This window comes from Leptonychotes weddellii, chromosome 5, assembly GCF_054177405.1.
Source record: "Leptonychotes weddellii isolate Sample4059 chromosome 5, ASM5417740v2, whole genome shotgun sequence".
NCBI lineage: Eukaryota > Metazoa > Chordata > Mammalia > Carnivora > Phocidae > Leptonychotes > Leptonychotes weddellii.
This window is the reverse complement of record NC_138373.1, coordinates 121,855,375-121,865,741: the sequence shown is the minus strand read 5'-3', so window position 1 is coordinate 121,865,741 and position 10,367 is coordinate 121,855,375. Positions and strand designations below refer to the sequence as shown.

At 37.8% G+C, this 10,367-nt stretch overlaps 1 long non-coding RNA gene across 1 annotated transcript in view; it reads left to right on the top strand.

The window, feature by feature from the left end:
• The first annotated feature begins 233 nt into the window (after positions 1-233).
• LOC145721848 (uncharacterized) overlaps positions 234-10,367 on the top strand; it is an 84,854-nt gene continuing 74,720 nt past the window's right edge. The window contains exon 1 of the long non-coding RNA XR_014145809.1: positions 234-376. This is a non-coding gene — a long non-coding RNA (uncharacterized LOC145721848). The remainder of the gene's footprint in view (positions 377-10,367) is intronic.

Below are 10,367 nucleotides of genomic sequence, written 5' to 3'. Positions count from 1 at the left end.
ATAACTCTTTTAACAAGTCATATTAATTATTGACTTAGGGATGTGTACGCTTACATTTCACATCTTTTTACCTGTAATTTAGATTATTTTATCTGAGGATAAGAGAAAGAAAGAACAATTTTAGCCTACAGCTTCTCCATGATGGTGATGGAAATTCAGGAAGAACAAGGTCTTTTTTTTTTTTTTTTAAAGATTTTATTTGACAGAGAGAGAGAGACAGCGAGAGAGGGAACACAAGCAGGGGGAGTGGGAGAGTGAGAAGTAGGCTTCCTGCAGAGTAGGGAGCCCGATGTGGGGCTCGATGTGGGGCTCGATCCCAGGACCCTGGGATCATGACCTGAGCTGAAGGCAGACGCTTAACGACTGAGCCACCCAGGTGCCCCAGAACAAGGTCATTTTTCTCTGCTCTTGATGGCAAGGTCCCCTGCCTCAGAACCTGAAGGAATGACAAATGAAAGGATCTTCTCCCTCCCTGTAAGCTTTACAAATCAGAAATGACATGCCTTTCCTAGAGTATGATGCTTGTGTAAATGTGATTTTACAATTTCTGAAAGCTATGGTTTCTTGATCTGATAGTGTATTTTGGGAGGTCATAATCCTCTGGGGGAACCTTTTCAAATATGTGAACACACACACACACACACACAGGTTTAATAGTTTACCATTAAAACTCTGCATGTTTCTAATATGAAAATATCCAAGAGGAGAGGTAATTGAGGACACGGATTTTGAATTGAAACAGACTTTCAAATTCTGGCTCTTGGCCTCAGTTTCCTCATCCATAGAATGTGGAATATGTGTTGTGAGGGTGGAATGAGAGACTCTAAACTCAACATTGAGCACGTGTTTGGTGCAAGGTAGTTCAGTAATGGAAATCATTATCACTCCTTAGGCAGAATGCTAAATCACGCTCCCTGAATGTCCTTCAGAAAAATAAGGCCAGCTGAACCTTGACAGAATGCTGGGCCAACTCTCTGCTCCATATTATAATGGGAAGGGCCATGCATGTGGGCTGGATTGGTCTCACAGTGTATCTGAATCTGTAGGAGTATAATGTATAACAGGGCTTCGCTTGCTTTCCCCACTTCTCCTCTGCTCTTCTGGGAGACCCCCAGAAAGAACTGTATTAGCTTTCTGTCCAGTTTATTTGATTAGTAACAAAAATCTCTGCTTCATCAATGGTCATAGGAAAGGAGAAGAGTTTGAGGAGGGAGTATTTCATAGGGAGGAAGATGGCAATCCCAGTGCCAAGCATTTCCATCATGGCTTTTTGTTACTCTTGGCTGTTGAATCCCAAGGAAGTCAAACCCTTTGGGCAAGTAGCTTAACCTCATTGTGTCTTAGTTTCCTTCTCTGTAAATGGAAATAATAATATAGGCAGTGTTATGATGATGATGATGATGTTGATGTTGTAGAAAAACTAGTACAATAAAAACAAGGTAAAAATTGCTAGCTGAAATTTTCTGAGTACTTGCTATGGAGTAAACACAGTGTTAAGGAATTGACACATATGAGCTCATTTAACTCTCACACTGTGAAATGAGTGAATATACAAAATGTACAAGATGGGACCCATGCAAGCACTCTTTAATTGTTAGCTGTGATTCTGAGTAACTACTAAAAAATAATCCATGTGATTAAACCCATTTCCCATTCTAACGGGCACTTGTCTCCCCATTTTCCTCTTGCACACAGTGCTTCCATGAACATCATTGTACATGTCTCCTGTGAACATGGGCAAGAGCTTCTGGGTGACAAACAGGGGTAGGGGAGGTGTGTCTACAAATTCCATGGCTGTCATGCATCTAGCTTGTTTCCTTCTTTCTTTAAAAAAAAAAAAAATCAGTGGGGATGCCTGGGTGGCTCAGCCGGTTGAGTGGCTGGCTGTCTTTGGCTCAGGTCATGATCCCCAGGTCCTAGGATCAAGTCCCACATTGGGCTCCTTGCTCAGCGTGGAGCCTGCTTCTCCCTCTGCCTGCCACTCCCTCTGCTTGTGCTCACTCTCTCTCTGATTAAAAAAAAAAATTAAAAAAAATCAGTAGCATGTATTTCCTCACCTCTCAAGAGAGGTATCCAAAAAAATAAATAAATAAAATAAAAGATCACTTTTTTCTCTTTAAACTTTGATTTATAGACAATATTCAGCATACAATGTGCCACACTAGAAAAAGTCTGCCAGCAGAAGAAATAAAGACACTTTTTAATTTGCAATTTGAGTTAGAGGGTAAATTTGATTTAAAAATTGACCAAGCAAAAATTACTTTAGGAAGTTCATGAAGGGTAGTTAATGATTACGTTTCTGTTTCTGTTTTGTTATTAACATGAATCTTAGACAAGGCAAAGGAGTAATCAGGTTAGACTCGATGTGGGCAAGAATTTAAGTAAAGAAGAAAAGTATTGGTTGTTGAATTATTTTTATTTTCAGTCTGTTGCTGCTGCATAAATATGGTATATCCTTAATCATTATCATTTGATGATGCATATTAATTCATAAATAAGACATTGCTTTTTTGAGCCATTATTGAAAGTATGTTTGCTTTACAGATTAAAAAGTTAAGAAAGGCATTGGTTTTAGATGAGGCAAGAAATGCATGCAAAACCTGGTAAATTGACTTAGTATTACCTTTTATATAGATTTTATTTAATCTCTCCATTTCATTCTTAGCTTAGGTGATAGATCATAATAATAGAAACACATTTGAAAATATTTAAATGATTAATTCTTTACTAAAGGAAAACTAGCTCAAAATTAAAACCATAATCTTATAATTTATTTTCAAAAAGCTAAAAACCTACACAGGTATGATTTTTGGCAAAGTTACTTTGTCAGTGTTCATTTGGCACAAAATATTGTTTTAGAATCCATTGGGTAGAATTTATGAGATGCAATGTATTATTTCATCTTAAATTTCAAGTTAATGTTGTCAGTGTAGAAACCTAAGGAAATTTTGCATATGTAGTAGTAGCCTAACAGCTGTATGATACTGATTTTAAATATGTAATATAAGATACCAGACAAGTCTATTAGAGGTGGGGGGAATTAAGTGGATGGGCCACAAGTCAAAGGGTACCAGTAGCAGATCATACTGTTATTTGCTCTGTTCAGAAAATCTGAAATTTTGGCACTGAGATCACCGCTTATAAGAATTATACATTTATGCTTCAGATCCCTCCTGATACAGCTTTGAACCCTATTAAAGGGATATCATGTCTCAGCAAACCTTAGACCAAGACATTGAGTCCAAAAATGCCACGTTTTATCATAGATCCACTAAACAAAAAGTGTATTTGCATATTTTTAAAAAGCTTTTTTAAATTTATTTTTGCATGCGCATGAGTGGGGTGGAGGGGCAGAGGGAGAAGCAGACTCCCCACTGAGCAGAGAGCCCAAGTTGGGACTTGATCTCAGGACCCTGGGATCATGACCTGAGCCGAAGGCAGGCACTTAACCGACTGAGCCACCCAGGCACCCAGTATATTTGTATATTAAGTATTCCTATTTTCATGGATTTAAATAAAGTTAGAGTGGACTTTCTCAGACACAGACATAATTGTGACACACTGCTTAAAAGTCTTTCAAGAAAGTCCATGGTCTGGCCCCAGTCCACACTGTATTCTCACTCTTGATATTCCCCTCTGTGCACCTCATTCAGCTTTTCCTTTTATTCCAACTTATCATGTTTACTCATTCCTCTTTGCCATAACTCTACTGTTCTTTTTGCCCTGAATACTCTTCCCTATCTCAACATGATTAGCTATTTTTATCTTTCAAGACCTAGCTCAAATTTTAATGCCTGTAATAAGTCTTTTAGGGAGGAAAAAAAAGAAGTTTTTTAGGACAACACCCCCCAACCTAATCAACTACATTTTCTCTCCATAGCACAACAATTAAGTATGTCTCTCATCCTAGACCATGAGTCTTCTTCAGTAAACTGTGAGCTTCTTGAAAGCAATGGAAATGTCTTATTCATCTTTATATTCCCATCCCTCTCACTGTTCCCTCTTACTACTGCCTACAATGTCTGGCATAATACATTTTAATGGTTGAGTGAATGCTAGATCAATATGATCCCTGGTTGCTCCAAAGTGCCGTCTAAAGGAGATGCCATTTGTGTGGTTAGGCAAAAACAAACCATCTTTATAATTTAAATAAAAGACTACACAATTTCTACAATTTAAACCAAAATTGTATTCAAAGAATAAAACTGGAAAGCTAAGTATCCATGACAAGTACAGAAATTAAGTACAAGTCATTTAGAATTTGCATAGGAGACAGGGCTTAAAGGTGGAGGGAGCATCCAAATCTTGTTCCATAATTGCTGAGTCTGTGAATAGAGTGAATTATTATGACCAAAATAGCTCATTTTGACATCCATTATGGCTTTGTCTCATCAGTGGTTTTCCTATGTGTTTGGGTTGTTTCTTTAGCCCAATTTTTTGCAATATCTAATCACAATACTTTGTCAAAAACAACAATACTCATTCCCATAGGGGTTGATTCAGATTTTGTGGAGCCTGAAGTTTGCACAATCTAGTAGAGGAACCCTCTTTAAGAAAAAGAATACAAAAGCACAGATGTGAAAGCAAATATTTATTTAGAACAATATAAGAAATCATAACAAATTGCAATTTTTAAAAGGTGACAAAGACTGGAAAGATCACAAAACCCAGAAAAATAACATAATATTGTTTTTATTAATTAATCGCCTCTATTATTTTTTCCCTACATTTTTGGCTGTCTTCCCATTGACTACCTCTTCATCTGACAATAGTTTTTTTATTTCACTTTCTGTAGAAAAATAATTCATTCTTGTCTCTAGAATGTTTCCCTTAATCTAGCCATACCCTTCCAGTGCTGGTCAATTTTTAATTTATCTGTATTTTCTGAAAAATTTTTATAAGATTTTTTTTTTTTATTCGACAGAGAGAGAGACAGTGAGAGAGGGAACACAAGCAGGGGGAGTGGGAGAGGGAGAAGCAGGCCTCCCGCTGAGCAGGGAGCCTGATGTCGGACTCGATCCCAGGACTCTGGGATCATGACCTGAGCCGAAGGCAGATGCTTAATGACTGAGCCACCCAAGTGTCCCTGTATTTTCTGAATTTTTGAAATGTGCATGTTTCATCTAATTTTTCTAAGTCCAAGAAGTGTTTAAAAGATAAAGATTTTTTAGGGCACCTGGGTGGCTCAGTCAGTTAAGCGACTGCCTTCGGCTCAGGTCATGATCCTGGAGTCCCGGGATCGAGTCCCGCATCGGGCTCCCTGCTCAGCGGGGAGTCTGCTTCTCCCTCTGACCCTCCTCCCTCTCGTGGTCTCTGTCTCTCATTCTCTCTCACAAATAAATAAATAAAATCTTTAAAAAAAATAAAATAAAAAAAATAAAAATAAAAGATAAAGATTTTTTAATTGAAAAGATGACTATATAAAAATAGATGAAGATCCAGGGGCATCTGGCTGCTCCACTGGAAGAGCATGTGACTCTTGATCTTGGGGTTGTGAATTCTAGCCACATGTTGGGTGTAAAGATTACTTAAATAAATAAGTAATTAAAAATAAGTAAAAATAAAAAATAGATGAGATTCCAAATTGGCCATCACCAGGCTATTGGGAAAAAATAATTGGTGTAAAAAATTTTCTTACTTTTGGAAAAAAATTACAGAAGACCTAAAAAAGTTTAACAAAATTGATAGAGAAGAATTTTTACAAAGAAAAGGGCAATTAGATACAATTTAATAATATCATCAAGTGAAGAGGTATTTGAGTAGTCTGTTTATAATAATAATTACTATATGATTTAAAATAATTTACATTTGTAAAAATGTCTTTCAAAATTTTTACCACTTATAAGGAAACAGTCACAGACGGCACATTAATGAATAAACACACACAAATTCACAAATTACAAATAGTAGTTACTATAAACTCTAGATCCAAATATTTTGTAAAGGAATTTATCTCCACTTTTCAACATCAGCCTTTCAGTCATTGCAGTTTTGTTAAGGAGAGGAAAAGGTAATTATCCTAAAAGATGACTAATTGTTCAGGGAAATGAATCTCTCTAAAGGAATGTTAAGAAGGAAATTGCTTAGTAATAGAATTTTAAGTTGCTAAAGTCCACCATGCCAGGAGGAAAAGGTGGCTACTGGCCAGGCATTGTTCCTTCACTCCATGTGGTCATCTTAAGTCCACAATATGGGAAATATTTTTATAATCAGTATCTACTCTAAGATGCATATTCATACATGCTGTATGCAGTATTAATAAACAGATATTAATAGAATTGAGATCACTTTATTATATCTTCAAGCAAGTTTTGAATGTCTGCTGCACCATTCTCATCATGGAGAATGCAAAAAATGGCGGGCACAGTCTAGACCCTAGAGAAGCTTTTAGATCCAGGGGGAGACCAGAAGGGCAGGTAAAAGGATGGTTTACAGTATCTGTGGTACCATCTGAATGACAAATGAGTGGACCAGGTAGTCAAGACTGATGGGAAAGAAGGATCTATAAGCTGGTTTTATGGATGACATGGACTTGGTTTGGGCCTTGAAGGAAGAGTTGTCACAATGCAACAGATTAAGAGGGAAAATTTGTAGAAGCCATTCCCTGCATAAGTAAAACTGAGTTTAGGCAGCAATGTGTAGGGTGAGTTGTAAGTACAAGAACACTTTGTCATACCAAATCTAACCATGCAAATTAAGTAACTTTATGATCACAATTATGGCCACATGAAAATAATAGAAAGCAATTCAGAACACTTTAATCTCACCTAGCCTGGGGTTTTGGATACATTTCTTTTTTCTTTCTATATTTTGTAAACTTTCTGCAATATTTTTAGTTATATAGGCACTACATGCTCAATGTAAAAATATAAAAACAAACTAAAAATAAGGATAAAAATTGGGAGGCGCTTGGGTGGCTCAGTCATTAAGCATATGCCTTCGGCTCAGGTCATGATCCCAGGGTCCTGGGATCGAGCCCCACATTGGGCTCCCTCCTCTGCGGGAAGCCTGCTTCTCCCTCTCCCACTCCCCCTGCTTGTGTTCCCTCTCTCTCTGTCTCTCTCTGTTAAATAAATAAATAAAAAATCTTAAAAAAAAAAGAATAAAAATTGGTAAAAATTTCAACTCTAAAGTTATTGCTATTAATATTTTCATAGATAATATTGCTAGATTTTTTTCAAAACAAGTTATATCAGTATATACTCTCACCATAGATATTATTTTTATGGAAATATATAGGTAATTAAAATATTTTAGGAACATTTAAAAGAAATAAAGTGGTTTGTTAAGGTCATTTGGTTAATTCCAAATTAGGTGTGATTAAAATCATGGTCTTCTGAATTGTCATCTAGTATTATTATGCATGTATTAGGTTAGAAGTAGTGATCCCTGGAGCTAGATGGAAGAGAAAGTATAACTTCTGGTGATATATTCTTATTTCTTTCCTAGACTCATGATTGGGAGAAATGCATAATCATTATAAATAAATTGCTGAGGGATATGGCTACTATAAGGATGAACTCTGCCAAAATTTTTACTTTAGAATTATGATCAGGGAGGGGAGCACAGGGCAGAAATATAATTTCACAGATTCAAGTGATTTTATATTTTGCAATCCATGAAAGTAAATTATTCCGTGGTGCATAGACTTTGCAGCCTCTGCCGGAGATGTTTCAGGGGACAGGACTTCCAGGAACTTAAAAAAAAAAAAAAAAAAAAAACAGATTTGCAGATGAAAAGGCAAAAAGGCTATCTATGGGAGGAGAGTTGGATCTGGATCGTTAGGTTTCTTTTGGAGGGAAAGGGGCATTTATTTGTCTTCATTTTTAGGTGAGGGCCCGGGAGACAATGAAAAGAGATGTCATAACATTTGTCTGTATTAATGGTCTTGGGATAAAAGAAGAGAAAACCAAACATTGATGGCAGTGTTTCCATGACACCTGATGAAATGCTGAGCAAGATCTGAGGGTCTAGAACTGATGGAACTAATCCTTTTTGAGACTTTGAAACTCTGGCCTAAACAGAACCGCTTTGGTTCCTGGTGGTCAAGTGTAGCACGGAGTTCGAAAAGAGGCTGAGCTCTCAAGTTGTTTTCCCGAATGGAAACTGGCACCCCTCAGGTGCCTGGATGACTGGTGGACACCACATGGAGCCCAGCTCTTAGCTTTATCCCTCCTTGGGTGTCCAGACAGTCGGTGAAGACTACACCAGACACTGATCTTGGTGTTCTTACTACTGACACCATCAAGAGGGCCCATGGTGAGGCTTTTGTGAGTGGCATCAGATGGGAGGTGGAGGAGGATGGGGCAGAAAGGGCAGGTGAGTGCACTGTGACCACAACTGGCAGGGCCCTAGGAGATTCCCAGAAATGTCTGTGGGATACTTTGGGAAGGGCTGGTCTCCTTCTGAGTCTGGTGGGCAAGGGTCGGGAAAGGGAGGGCAGGTGGTTGGAGAAAGACTCAGGCTGCTGTATGAGCAGTAAAAGCAAGTGTGATCGAGTTTTGTAGTCAGGCTAGTGAGGTCTGGTTTTATGAATGACATAGAAGATAATATTCAACATAAGTTTTGGTGTGCTTTTATATGTAGAAAAAAGGAAGGGAGGGAGGGAGAAAAATTGAGGACACAAGAATTCTCCTTCCATCTCAAAAACTATATTTTTAAAAGAGATTTCTGCTTCCTCCCAAAATACACACACAAACACACGTATATCCTGTTGCCCTGGGGTATGTGTGTGTGTGTGTGTGTGTGTGTGTGCACGTATCCTGTTGTCCTGGGTTTTGGTCAGGAATGCCCAGAACTGGCCTGCATACCAGTCACACTGTAGCATAGTGCCCTAGAATACACTGCTTACAAGACAGTGCTATGTTATACTTAATTTTTCTGCCTTCTCTGCAAACGTAATGTGTTGGACTACAAATATAGGCTCTGTTGGTTTGCAAACAGAATTATCTAGTAATCTGAAAAATCCCTGATGACATGTTATCATCTAGTAGCTAGGCAGGGGAATTCTGTAAGGAGAGTTTGCTGCTTTTCCACATATTACTAAGGGAAGGAAAGGGGTTAACTATTAAGTGAGCACCTATTATTTATTCTTCACAGTTGCCCTGAGACATTTGTGTTTCTCATCCAAGTATTTTATTGTTGAGGATCATGAGGTTCAGAGAAGGTAAGTAAATTGCTCAAGATTCCCAGGGCAGTCCTGGAGTGGCTCTTCTCTAAGCTAATAGCTCCTAAACATCAACCATTCACACATCAGCTTTAGAAACTTTGTTACATCTGAATATCATACTAATAAGCATTTTACCTTGAATCAATTCACTTTTTAAGTTTAAAATATTTCCTTAAAAAGGAAAGTATATTACTACCATAAATGGGAATCCGATATCAATGATTATGAACAGAAGGTAACCATAAAGATCTCCATGGGCAAAATACTTGTCCTTCAGCTCATCCTAAGGCTGTTTCCACTTCATTGTGATTTTTAAAAAGGCTTTTCTTTCTATCTCTGGTATCCACAATAGGTCTTGGTCAAAGTTCATTTCCCACCCTGCCCCAATCCTTCTCTCTCAGAACTGAAGGTTATTTATCAAATAATTTGGAGGTCCTATGTCTCCAAGATTGGCCTAAGAGGCCCTCCTTGCCCCACCTCCAGAAATACAATACTCATCCTCTTGTGTACAGTAGATAAGAATGGACACTTTGGGAAACTCTGAAACAGGCTGTTTGCTATCCCTCCCTTCTAAGAAAAAAATACTAAAACCCAAATGCTGCTGAGGGATCAAAATACAAGTAAACAGTGCTGTTCTGAGGCATATGAATTGCCCTAGTCATTCAGTAATGACTTTGGAAAAACACAAAGGGCTAACGTATCCTTTTTAGTAGATAACATTTTTCTTCTAAAGCTCTCTACGGTGACATTTATTTATTTTTAGAGTCCTGTGGCGAGCAAACTGGACTGGGGCATGATTGATCTATTCATTTATGTTCTCTTTAGTGTTGAAGGCAATTGCTACAGTTGAATCAATTGTGTCATGAACCAAACTAGTAGTTATGGCCACCAACACAAATGGGTTAGTGGTGCCTTGGGCTTTTATTTTATAGGCAGTCATCATCTCTCTCTGGTTCCATTCAGAATCTGAGAGGAAAAATTCTTTGTTGCTGCAATGCATTTTCTTTGGAACATAAATTGTTAAACGTTGATTCTCTCTGACTGAAAACTTATTTGGCTGAAGACATTTTGGTTGCTGGATAGAGCCTGTTCTGTTCAGATTTGCAGGTTTCTGATTCCTGTTCTATGTACATGTGCCCTTATTAAAGAGTTGTTAGTTGTATCCCCATGGAATCTACCTTTCAGGATAGCCAAATTT